At 36.1% G+C, this 13405-nt stretch overlaps 1 protein-coding gene across 5 annotated transcripts in view; it reads right to left on the bottom strand.

The window, feature by feature from the left end:
• The window catches only part of SRBD1 (S1 RNA binding domain 1), a 135349-nt gene that overhangs the window by 82783 nt on the left and 39161 nt on the right, over nucleotides 1-13405 (bottom strand). The window lies entirely within an intron of this gene.

The raw sequence follows: 13405 nt of genomic DNA on the forward strand, positions 1-13405 counted from the left end.
TACAGTAAAGAAGAAACCCCAAACTTATATTTTGTCATTAAATCCAATGGAAACTAACTTACAAATGCTTTATAAACAAGGAGTAGACATGAACTTAAACCATACATATTCCATTAAAATTTGACACGAGATCTGTTTTAATCATCAAAATCTTCAACTGATATTGAGTGCAAAACCTGGTATTTCAGACCCAAAGACAATTTACATAAAGAAAGCGTCTCCCCCAAAGTTCACTGTACTAATTAGAAATTTTACTTTATCACAACCTAATACTAACCACAGATTAGCTTGGCTTCATAATGCTGGTATTTAAGGTTTACCAAAAAATAATCAACTTTGCACTTTCTGCATTGCATATTAAATAAAACATATTTACACAAGCCAGTACCTTCACTTTATAAAAACCTGGAAGAAATTCCCTACGGACCATAAAACTGAAGAGAATCTGCTCTGAATTAGATGCCAACAGTTTTTTCTTCTCACTTAGTGCCAGAACAATCCCTTTATTCAAAATCCTGTCTCAATCAGAAAACATTACTCTTGCTAATGTCAGAAGTCCAGTAACCTACAACCTACTGTAACCACTTTATCAAAAAGAAGCCAGTGAAAGGAAAAATAATTTCCCCTAACTTGCTCCACTAATAATGATCAGCAGCACTGCCTTTCCAGTGAGTGGTCTTCTCCAGAAATGCCAAGAGGTCATTAGGCAGTTCCCCTAAGGAGAAAGCTACAACCAAGGAGGCACCAAGCAGCTGTGGACATGCAGGTAAAAGAGACAGCAGGATGCCAGCAGAGCCAGCGAGGGCCTACAGGAGCAGGGGAAAACAAGAGGAATAGAGAAGGGGACAGCCTTAAGCATTCCTTTAAAAGTCTTTTTTGTTGTTGTTTTTGTTGTTAACTAAAGAAACAGGATATATTAAAAGGATACTATATCATAATTTCAAAGTTATTTCATTTTAAAACATTCAAATTGACAATGTCTCTTTCTATTTACTCTTATAGCAGAGAATTAGAGTTAAAAATTCCTTCAGCAGAGAGGTGATCACTGAGAAGTAACACAGGAATATCCAGTTTGATTTACTTAAAAATGACTAACTTCTAGAAAATAAGTTTAATAAAAAAATGACAAAGTAACTTTGAGCTGTGATTTTACACTATGAGGAAAAATAAATAAACAGGAACAAGTAATAAATGCATCACTGATTTTACTGAAAGCCCACTTCCAAAGTATATTTACAGTACAACATCATAACACTGACAAGAGAATCATCCATGGAGGATGCATGTCTAAACTGTTTCCCTGGAATATTTATGTCAAATTCAAATGTCAAAATGTATTTTATCCAAATGTTAGTTCTAGTTTAACCCAATAAAAGAACTGAACAGGCAATAGGCATGTTGCCTTAGCTGCCAAAGATGTTTAACAAAATATAAAAATTAATTAGGTTTGAGAGAGGAGTTTTATGTGAAAAGCCAATTTAATATTAGCAATAACTATAACTGCATATAGATGGACATCTTCCCCCTCACCCCACCCCCCCTCAGGTTTTTTATTTAGAGAGCTCCACAGACAACTGAGCTGTTTGAATAGTATTTGTTATTACATAAAATAATCTGATACAATTAGAAACTGTGATATTACTTGCAGTTGCAAACAGGAATAAAGTGAAAACGTTGTTTCTATGTGAGCAACAAATTTGCTTTCAGAAGTGTTGGGCATTTGAACAAAAGGAAAATAACTAATGTACAGAACTGCTAGATGGACATGATTACATGTACAACCATATGTGAAGCCACCAAACCAACACAAAACTCCCCAAATTGAAAAGGAACAGGAAAACCAGCACCACTCTCCTCTCTGCGCTTTCCCTTCCACTTTCCCGTTGTTCCCAGTTGTTGCTGCTTGGAAGGCTTAGTACTGAAGAAGGTGCTTCACGTAGCTTGTTCTTTTTGATGTCTCCATTCAGACGTACTCTTTCTCGACTCTGTATCACCCACCACAACAAATGGACCATTTCTCCTTCCCTCCACTTACTCATCATTGACAGAACTGCCAGGATCCAGTTACAGAAAGGAATTATCCTCTACAGGCACCTTCAGTTACAACCATCTGACACTGCAGACACCTAAATCTAATCCCTTTTCAAGCTGAAATAACCTGCTCAAAGACCCTTTAAGACACACAGCACGTCTAAATTCTCTTCATCTCATGCCCTGAAAACATCAGAAGTATGCTGAAGTATCTCCTGTTGCTGTGACTTCTTTCAACGTCATTCATGAAGCTTTTAAGACTGCCATACACTTTGTTGATAAGAAAAGTTAAATGAGTCCAGGCAAGCATAGCCTCCAGTTTCAGTATCACACTAAATTACTCCAGCTGAAGATGCAATATGGATAGTGCTCACTCCTGCACTGCCAAGCCTGAAATCAGGAGTAGAAACGACAATTTTATGTAACGGCTGAGGGAAAGAGCCCTTGCTTTACTGACGGATATGTATTTGCTTTTTAGCCCTGGAAGATTCTCAGGCTATCAGACACCTAGAAGTCATTAATGTTTAATTTTCAAATCTGCTTAAAATCCAAGCCATTTTGTCTAAAAAAAAAAAAAAAAAAAAAAAATTAAAAAAAAAAATCAAGGTTTGTCATAGTTATTCTCCTGGTACTGGGGGAATTTGTTAGCAGCTGTACAAGTGGCAGTTTCCTGAGGTTTACTACTCAAAACAAACCTGAACATATTTTCAGAGGGAAAGTTCAATCCAAACTTTGGATCTGCCCACAAACTTTCATTTTTACCAGATCTCAACAGTATTGATACTTCAAAGAATAAAGAAACTTTTCCCCACTAATGACATTTGTGCATATGCTCACTCCTTTTTTTTCTTAAAAATTTCTGATTATTATTCAGAAATACATGCAACCTGCACATACACAGTCTCTAACATAGATCTAGGATGAAGGATTTCATCCCAAAGGTAACTCTCTGTCACTTAAAAGCCACTGAAATTAAGGTATCTAATGTAGAGTGTTAGACAGCCTAGTGTAATCTAACCACCTAACCTAAGCTGCTGCTATCAGTATCAATGATAATAGCACAGTAAGTTAAAATAAATAAATAAATCTGTATATCATATCTCACAACAATAAAGGAAGCCCAGTAAGAGCTGAAATGCAAACACCAAATGTGGTTTCACAAATCAATAGGTATAAAGTTTGGCAGAATCTCAACTTCAGTAAAAACATGTTACTGGCAACCTCACACAAATGGAAAAATGCTTATTTCTCCATTGGGTTCCTACAGAATGTCTACTTGAAGAAAAAAACCACTATCCAAATATACAACCAGGTCAGACTATGCAAAAAACACTCAGTACCTTACAAATCAGAGGATATATCTTGTATTTATATAACTTATCTGGATGCTCTCAGTATTAATCACACTATATCTGGATGCTTCCACTTAAATTAACTCCTGACAGGATTCCACATGTAATTCCTGCTGGAGCTTTTTTACATAGTGAGGAGCCTAAATGAATTTTCCCAATCTTTACTAGTGAAAATTTACCAATTGTCAAAGCTATTTCATGACAAAGTCACTTAAAACACACAAACATATATTTCTGATGTCTCTTAAGTATGAAGAGGATAATAGAGTAATATCCCAAACACCACAAGCACTGCTTACTTTAGAAAGACAATATTGACACAAAACATAAATTAACATTTTAATGGTTTTAATTTACATCCACTTCTCAGTATTAAAGATTTTGTTAGCATAGCGATACCACACTAGTGTGGAGCCATGCTATTTCATCTCAGGTAAAGGCTAGCAGCGTAAAGTGTACAGACATGTATAAGAAGAACCACACTGCAAACTTCCATAATCAAAGTTCTGCAAATAGTAATGAGAGGGAAGATTTCCCGTGTGCAATTTCACCTATTTTAAATATGAAGTTTCTGGGTCTTTCTACTTTTTGCTTTGTCCAAACCCAGTGGTTTTCAACCTGTGGTTCACAGGCTTCTTCCAAGGGGTTCACAAAGGACGCAGAAGAAACCGACCCATTGTCAGGAGGCTTATAGTCTCTGGAGTGACTTCTACACTGCCACCAGCAAATTTTCAGCAGTCTGCAAATCAAAACCACAAAGATACACCATCATTCAGCTTAGTCACTATCTAACCTCCCTCGGCTTCTGTTTGAGCAGGTTAACATCCAAATCTGATTACATTCCATTTCCACTATGAGAGAAATGGAGGTGACCATGCATGCCGCTACTTAAAAGAAAAAAAAGAAACCTAAAACTACAGAACTGTAGTTCACCTAAAACTGAACCATACATGCTAATTTTGGAAGACCTTAAAACAGTGCTGCAGCAGATTACCTGAAAGCCTAAGCTTTTCTAGTTTCTTTGAGATCAGTATCAATACCAAGTTTGGAACATTTAAGGCTCACGTTATTAAACCTTCACAATCCCAGCTGCATATGGAGCATGACTCATTTTATTTGTGTGGTGTCTCACAGTAACTGACCAAAACCTAACCTTCTAAGCCTTATGATGAATAGACAGCATTTTAAAACATACTCTGGAATTACATGGAAAAAGCATACTTCAGCTCACTCCAGCTAAAAAAAAAAAATGATAAATGTAGTATTGGGAAAAGACTCATAGATGCAGCTGTTGAGCGTCTGTCTCCAATGCTCACTGTAAGAAGTGGTAATATGTCACTAGGTCACATCTTTCAGCTGAAGTCCAAACCTCAGTTTTAAGCTTGGACTGCACACCATCCATTCACGCTCACAAATGATATGGGGAGGGAACAGGAGATGGAACTGTTCTCTTAACATAACCTGCTGCATTGAAAAGACAAGGAACGCACAGCTCAAATGAGCTCTGTCATGGTTTAACTCCAGCCAGCAACTAAGCACCACACAGCCGCTTGCTCACCCCCCCCACCCAGTGGGATGGGGGAGAGAATTGGAAGGAAAAAGGTAAAACTCATGGGTTGAGATAATAACAGTTTGACAGTAGAAAGGAAGAAACTAGTAATGATAATAATGACAATAATAAAATTACAATAATAATAAAAGGATTGGAATACACAAAACAAGTGATGCACAATGCAATTGTTCACCACTCATCAACCGATGCCCAGTTAGTTCCTGAGCAGCGATCCCCCCCAGGCCAACTCCCCCCAGTTTAGATACTGGGCATGACGTCACATGGTATGGAATACCCCTTTGGCCAGTTTGGGTCAGCTGCTCTGGCTATGTCCCCTCCCAACTTCTTGTGCCCCTCCAGCCTTCTTGCTGGCTGGGCAGGAGAAGCTGAAAAGTCCTTGACTTAGTCTCAACACTACTTTGGCAACAACTGAAAACATCAGTGTGTTATCAACATTCTTCTCATACTGAATCCAAGACATAACACTATAGCAGCTACTAGAAAGAAAATTAACTCTGTCCCAGCCAAAACCGGGACAAGCTCAAAGCTGTACAAAGTTTCCATAGACTGTACTTCAATGCCTTTGTCTAGAGGAAGTACCTTGAAAGCACCCTGCCCCTTATTCCAACTGCACCCTTGTTCCTTCTGCACCGCTTCCTCCACCAGCTACCCAGTTTCTCATGCTTCATGCATTCCTCGAGCCATCCCTAGACATTGGCCACCACTCAGACGCCTCTTAACAAAAGGGTCATCACCTTCTCCTGCCAGGAAGTACAAGATGGCACGCACAGTGCAGAGACCTGCACGCAACCTTTCAGGTGTAGACAATGACTTGAAAATTTCATCCTTTGGTATCTCTACTGATACTCCAAACATCATGTGAGCAAGTCAACAGCCATCACGAGGAAGGGTGGTTTGGTGACCCTTCATGGAAAGAAGGATGTCAGTCCGAATAAGAACGCTGATTCTGGGAGAAGTGGGCATGTTCTATCATTGCCTTATGCTATGTTTGTTCTGCCAAATAAGATCTTCCTGAAAAAGTTTCTTTGAAATTAAACCAACAACCACCTTGTGGTGTTGACCAAATGGCGCAGAAAAACTTCAAAAGTTGTAACCACATTAAACAATAACCTAAATCATTTCAGTCTGAAATAAAAAGCTTATTTTTAGCCTGTTAAGTACCCCACCCCCTCAAAAATAACAGATACTTGAACTACTTTTGTTTCACTGTAGCAATCTAGCAAATTTAAGATCTAGTCATCCATTTTTCGTTAAATCTATTAAATACTTCTTCATTTCTGAGCTTTGGAAGTAGCCTTGAACAAGAGATTTTAGGCCAGAGTAATTCTTATTGTCATCATAGAAAGCTCTTAAGAAAGGAGATTGCACTGGAAACACTGACCAGCTGTTAAGTCATAAAAATAGTGTTTTAAAGATTTCTACTACTGAGTCAAACACACCCCCAAAATAAAATCCCCTGCTCACAGTACAGTTTTAGTAGTTCTGTGCTGAACATTAAAATCACTGCTACATGTATTTGGTAAAAATCTGATTTCATCTTAAGTGAGCTTTAGGAATGAAACGCCCAGTGTTGCTCTATGAATATACCTCATGCAATACACGCATTCCAAAACTGCTCACAGGGGACCTGCTAGGCACACTCCATGCAGAAACAGTAGCACTTGCTCATTACATATCCTTTCTCTGGCATCTCTCAATAACCTTTTACCTTTCCAACATATTCTTGTTTTGTGTTTGTAAATATTTTTGGATGGTTCTTCCTCTTCACCTGACTTCTGTTGTACTGCAATACCAAATGTCTTCTAGCTGATTACCTTAAAAAAAAAAGCTGTGTTTTATTTATCTGAAAATAACAAAGATCTGCAAGAAAACAGCCTGTGTACAAATTACTGCTCAGTGGGAGCATAAAATAAAATTGAAAATAGAGACATCATTTTGCAATCCTAAAAACAACAAATGACTTCTGTGTTAAAAAAAGGGGGGCGGGAATTATTCTTATCAATTTCTCACATTTATCATCTGATTTGCAAGACTATATTTGAGATCAGCATATCTCTAATTGAAGAGTATGCAAAGTTGCCCTTGAACATATTGTCACATGCTTAGTGGCTTTTCATCCTAAAATCTTCCCTAATTTTACAGAAGTGACTTTTTTTGTCTGTCTGTTTAGTATCCTTTAAAGGTTTGAAGATATTTAGACATTGAGAATACATAGCTTAAAATCATCGCTTGATATTACTGTTACTATGATTTTCTCTTAGAAAGAGAAAACAGAAGGGAATTTAAATTAATAACTTTCCTTTCTCTCACCTAAGACTGTTTTGCCATAGATTGCCTTGGACCCAAATCAAATGACATGTACTAGTGTTCTGGAAAAATGGACTTTCTTCAAGATCTATATTTCTTTCACTGGTTACGTTTACTTCCTGACCACGTGCCTTCACATTGCTAAAGTCTAGACTGCACATATATATTAGTCTTTTTCTGAACTTAAAGGAATTCATAATCTCTTTAACTACATTGACATACTCCCAATTAGCCCTTGCTCTCATCTTAAAAACTGTGAAGTTATTTCTCTGAAATTGAATTCAAAGATAGTTCTAGAATTGTCAAGTGTATCGGTTATAAAGTTTGTTTTAAAAAGTTTCAAATTCATGCTATACAAACCAGAAATTATCATATCCTATTTCACCTGTGCCACTGTATCTTCACTTGCTAACCCATTTCTTTTCCTCCCCTCAGAAAAACACAGCTAGAAATGGTACTGGTGTCTACAGTAAACTTCTAAAATAAGCAACAGAGCTGGGGCAGAGGGGAATATTTGCGTTCTTGGGCTGCTTCAGAATCTAAGATGACTTCTGAATTTCCCATTTTGAATATAGTATGGGTTCAGCTCAATGTAAATACCAGTCTGTGGTTGCACAAGGAACAAACATCGGATACTATTTTAAATGAGGACACCTATTACAGTCCATGCTGTGCCAAACAATAGACTAATTACTACCTGAAGTTATGAATAATCAAGAATAGGAGGAAGAAGTCTCTATACAGAGTGAGGTTCCAATTTACAGGACTGTCTCCTGTAAATATAAATATACACAAAGCGGTTTTTCATTTGAAGTGTGCATGATCATGAGTTCTTACTCAGGTGTGGTAAATAATCACAACAAAGTAACTCTTAAGTGAGGGACAGAAGACAGTTTGGCTGGAACTCACTAAGTAATTTAAAATGTTTTCATTGACTATGTCCTCTTCATGTACATTTTAAACCTGTTTGTTCCTCAAATTATTTCTTCATTGTTTAGGACTTCTCATGACTCCACTAGAGCTTGAAAGAGATGAAAGCAGAACAAAGGTTCTTCAGTGCACATTTCAGACATGCGTATTGTTTCTGCTGAATATGTATTCCTTTTGCCAAAACTTTCCAAACTACTTTCTACCTTCTGTATCAGGCATCTAACGGCCTCAGGTGTGTAGCTGTGCGTACATAAGTGTGTCATCAATAGAATTATATAGCTTAACAGACAAAAATAACAGCTTAAAGAAAATATAATCAAAAAGAAATAGGAATAAAGTTTCCCATATCCCTACTCCCCCTTTGTACTCTCAACACACTTGAAACAACTGCATTAATGCAGCAAGCAATAGCTTGTAAAAGGATGCAAACCAGCTGAAACATTTGACAGACAGTGTTAAATACCAGAGGATTCATATCAACCACTTTATTTGAAAAGGTGCTTTGATGTTGGCTATCTTTCATGTACCTCTTTCATGGCACATTAATAAGGAAAACTGAGATGGGGTAAATTAAGTCCCAAGGTCATATCTAGAGTTACAGCACTGTGGGTACCTGATGAAATACGGATTAATGTGCATGAGCACTGAAAAAATAAAACCACTTCTGTTAACCACTCAAACAAGTTTTACAAGTAGTTCTGAACTTTATTCAGCAACTAGACTTCAGACATCTTAATCCCCCCACACTGCTTTGAAACCTAATTATCATAATGTGAACCCAAATGTTAGGTCCCTTTCAAACTGCGAGTGCTATGAAGCAGAAAAGTAATGGGAATTAAGCTAGTGTAACATTAGAAATGTAGAGGCATGGAACTTGAAAGTGGCATTTGTTAAAGCTGAGAGAGTATAATGTAGATATTCAACAACATAAAACACACATTTAAATTGAAAAGGATATTTAAAGCATGTGCAGACATCTATAAAATACAAGTGGACCTAAAATCCTGTAGAAAAAACATTTCCAAATCAATTTCTTGCTACCAAGATCCAACTTCAAAAGGTATTAAACAGTCCTATTCTACCTTAGCAGATCATTTCTAAGTATTCTAAAGCAGACAATTTAAACATTAAAGAAAACCCAACGAGAACTTTACAAGACATTACATACTTTCCCCTATTTGTCACAGTACAGAAGTGTTTGAACTTAAACAGCAGTAAATTATTAATTACATTGCTTATAAAGTCTCAAGAGCAGGAAAACATTTTGCTGAAAGTAGCAGAAAAGGATTTTCTATCAAATTTAAAACCAAGTATAACAAAAATTAAACACCAAGACACCTAAAAAACAACAACAAAAAATACACTTGCCTCGCTGCATTCTTTACTGCTTGTTGAAAACGATTAACGATTCATGATGCCTATCAAACTTGCTTTTAAATATGAGCTGAAATACTTTATTCTGAGTGTGCATTAGTGTAACAAGCACATAAGAAAAGTCAGACCAGTAAAAAAGTTTGTATTGTGACAATGAAATCACTGAGGCTGAAAGAAAAATTGATTTTATTTTTCCAAATATGATGATTGAGCTGTTTGTGTTGTCCTGCTCTAGCATAGATCACCTGTCATTCAGATAGCTTTCATTTCTAAGATGCCTACAACTGACAGCAACCAAAGAAAAACAGTTGCAGTGATCAAAATACAGAATGAGATTCCTGACATATTTTTTCAAGATCTTCATCCAAAAGGCCAATGAAATCCTGAAAGTTCATCATCTGCCATGCTATTACTGAACACACTGTTGTTTCATTTACATTTCTGGTCCTGTTAAAACAAATACACTTGTCTAAACCAGAACATCTGTTTTGGTTATAATACAATGTATCTTTGGCAAGAACTCACAATAGAACTAATATAAATAAGCAAGAATATTTATTGAACCTTGCAACAAAAACTGATTTGTAACAAAAAACCTGAAGACTAGGTATGACTGTCACTGGGCTCTAGTCCAGTCCTAATCTAAGTCAATAAACATAGCTCTAAAAGGGAAGCTACTTTTAAAAAAAACCAAAAAACCAAAAACCAAACAAAAAAAAGTAAGTCCTGCAGTTGTTTAGGTTGGATGTAGGTACTTGAAAGCATGTTGGTGACAAAAAAAGGTGAAAAATATTTGCTTTAAATAAAAAACTGTCAAACTGAGTCCAGACAGGTTTTTAAACCACATGAAAAATTGTGCCATGTGCTTCATTTCCTACTGTCTTCACTGATTTGTCTTCTCTTTGGAAAACTTCAGTAAAACTATATGTAATTTGTACTTGCCATTGCTGAGGATCTGTTACTTTAATTGCTTGCTATTCACATATTTATTAGCACTAAAAAAGACAAAGCAGTGATCAAATAAAATATTGTAATGTTTTTGAGAGAAACTGAAATGAAGAAAATGATTTTGAAAGTCTCTTTTGGTACTGATACAACTGAAATATTTTAAAGTGAGAATCAGCTAATTTGATTCTTGTCACACAACTAAAAAAAAAAAGTGAAACAGTGTTCTCATTCAAGTCTGTAGTTAAGTGGTTCACTAGAGTCGGATACTGAAGCCAAGGAATAACTTCGTGCACAAGTCTGAAATTATTGTAGAGAACTTTAGTCATAGACAGACTATTTCAGCATGTACTGCACATACATGCAACCAATTAAGTGTTCAGCTGGTTATTATCATTAACCTTCATTAGAGTGCATACCTGTCCAGATTATTTGTGCATGCATCAACGGCACACACTTTCTAAAATTACAGGCTCTATTATTGTCTCATTTCCCTGGAGATGCATGATCCATGTTCCATATGATGAACTGGACATAAGAGTATGAACAGATTTTTATTTTTATAATCGTTTGTGACCCTATTCTCCACTTCTGACAAGAAATGTAAGTAGTTATCATATTACAAGCTTTATTTGCCAAGGAAGCTGAAGTCTGTAGTACCTCTCTATCAGCCACCTTTCTGAATGACAGCTTAAGAAGTTGATTGGGATTTTGGTTTTAAAGCACTATAAATCAGTCCAGCCTCATCTGCCAAGCCACATTACATTTGGACTCCTTTAAGAAAAAAGACTGTAAACACAAATACAATTGGCAATTCTCTGAAACTTGCAAACAGCAATGAAATGAGTTCTGTTTTGCTGGGCAAGGATTTCCACCTTTGTGCTGCTCAGTGCATTGCTGCAAGAAGCTGATGCTTGGGAAATGGTATCATGTTAGATGCAACCGACTCATTCTGTTACAGTTTAAGTACTGGAGGGTTTTTGTTTTGTGGTTTTTTTTGGTCTTGGTTTGGTTTGGTTTTATTTTTTCCCCCACAGTTCAAACACTAAATTGATTTGTAAATCCATTTTTTAGTTACAACTGCAACCTGCTGAAGTAGATCATCTTTAAAAATTAACTGTTCCAACATTACCTAAATTGTTTCTTAGAGATTTTAATTGAAAAACAATTTATAACAGAACTGATTAGAGATCCATAGTCAGGCTATGTATAAACAAAGCCCTTCTATTTTCCCCTATCATAAGAAAACAACAATCAAGGGAAGACTTTGTACATGGAAACAGAAAAGTTTTTTTGATTGGAGAGAGCATGCTCTGGGAGACTTTTATTTAAAAAAAAAAAAGATCAGCAGAGCACATTCTTCTAAGTCATCTTTCACAGTTACGCTCGAAAGGTATAGCAGTTCTCAGAATGTATGCCTACTGTCACCTATTGCTCAAATGATAATTCTGTAATAATTGCTCCTCATTTAGTAAGTATCACTTATATTTTTGAACTCAGACTGACATAAATTCCAGGCATTTCACTGGATTATTAGAAGTGAGGGGGTGGATGTCTGGACTCATCATTCCTTTCTGTTACTAAGAAATACCAAGGGGATTAAGGAGAAAGTTTTCTTAAGCTAGAAAGCAAACAGAGTAACTACCTTGCAGGATACAGCAGCATGGCTGGGAAACCCTAGCACTGGATAATGCAATGAGATGTGCATAAAACTAGTTTAGCAGAAAAACAACATGGGAACCTCGATTTTCAAGAAACTCAGTCAAGACTGTCAAAATGTGAAGAGACACAAGAACTGCAAGCCCAGCTTATTCGTAAGCCCACACATATAAATGCACACACAAACAGCAGTCTACAAAGTTCAACAGCATCAAATGTTGCCTATAGCACACAGTACAAAAAAAAATTACATTCTTGATTTTTATTTTAATATGCAGTACTTCAGTGTTCTGCATAGTAATTCTGAAGTAGGGACTAGCTCTTCACCATATATGAGCACAGAGCAAGAAAACCATTAACAATGTAAACATATACTGAAAGCAAAAATGCTTTTAATTATGCTAATTTTCACTTTCAGGAACTAATCTGGTAAGTTAAACAACTGCATTTATATATTTTTCCTACAAATATCACAACAAGTTTCAGAAAAAGTGAAAGTTCAAAAAATTATCTGTCACTACTAGAAAAAACAACCAGCTCAATAACCCGACTTCTGCCTTAGAGCATTTATACCAATTCCTATTTAACAAGAGCTTTTATCAGTTCCAAGAACTTGGTAGCTCTACTGGCCCCCAAAAAAATCAATACTGATAATCATTTTGCAAATTCTATAATCTTGAACTATAAACAGGGAGAAAGTATTAAAGCAAAAGAGGAAAACACAGTGAGGAAACCATCCACCACAGTATTATATAAATAATTTTTCTGTGTAAACTAGTTATTAACATTTTGTAGCATATGATCAATAAATAAATAAATTCACTATTACTCTTTCATACAAAGTGCTTCTGTCAACATAATGAATTTTTAAACTATATGAAGTGAACAACAGTGAAATTAAACATTTGCCAAAACCCACACAGTATGAAGTGATTTCCATTCCCTACAGTCATTAAAAATACACTGTTTTCGAGTTGGATTCAGGAAAGAAGATGCCTAATTTTTCAGAAGCTTGAACAGCCTCCTTCCTTACTTGCAAGCAATTAAAAATCAGAAAAACCTTACTATGTATCCTGGAATAAAAAGGAGACTTAAGTATCAGATCTTGTGCAAATTTACTTAGGAATCTTAGAAACAAAGAACAAGTGCAATTAAATGATAGCATAAAGTTAGTAGGTATAATACATTTGTTCACCATTTCTGTAAGATAACTTTCTAACCTATGGAGAAAAGG

Source organism: Haliaeetus albicilla, chromosome 13 (assembly GCF_947461875.1).
Source record: "Haliaeetus albicilla chromosome 13, bHalAlb1.1, whole genome shotgun sequence".
Classification (NCBI taxonomy): Eukaryota; Metazoa; Chordata; class Aves; order Accipitriformes; family Accipitridae; genus Haliaeetus; species Haliaeetus albicilla.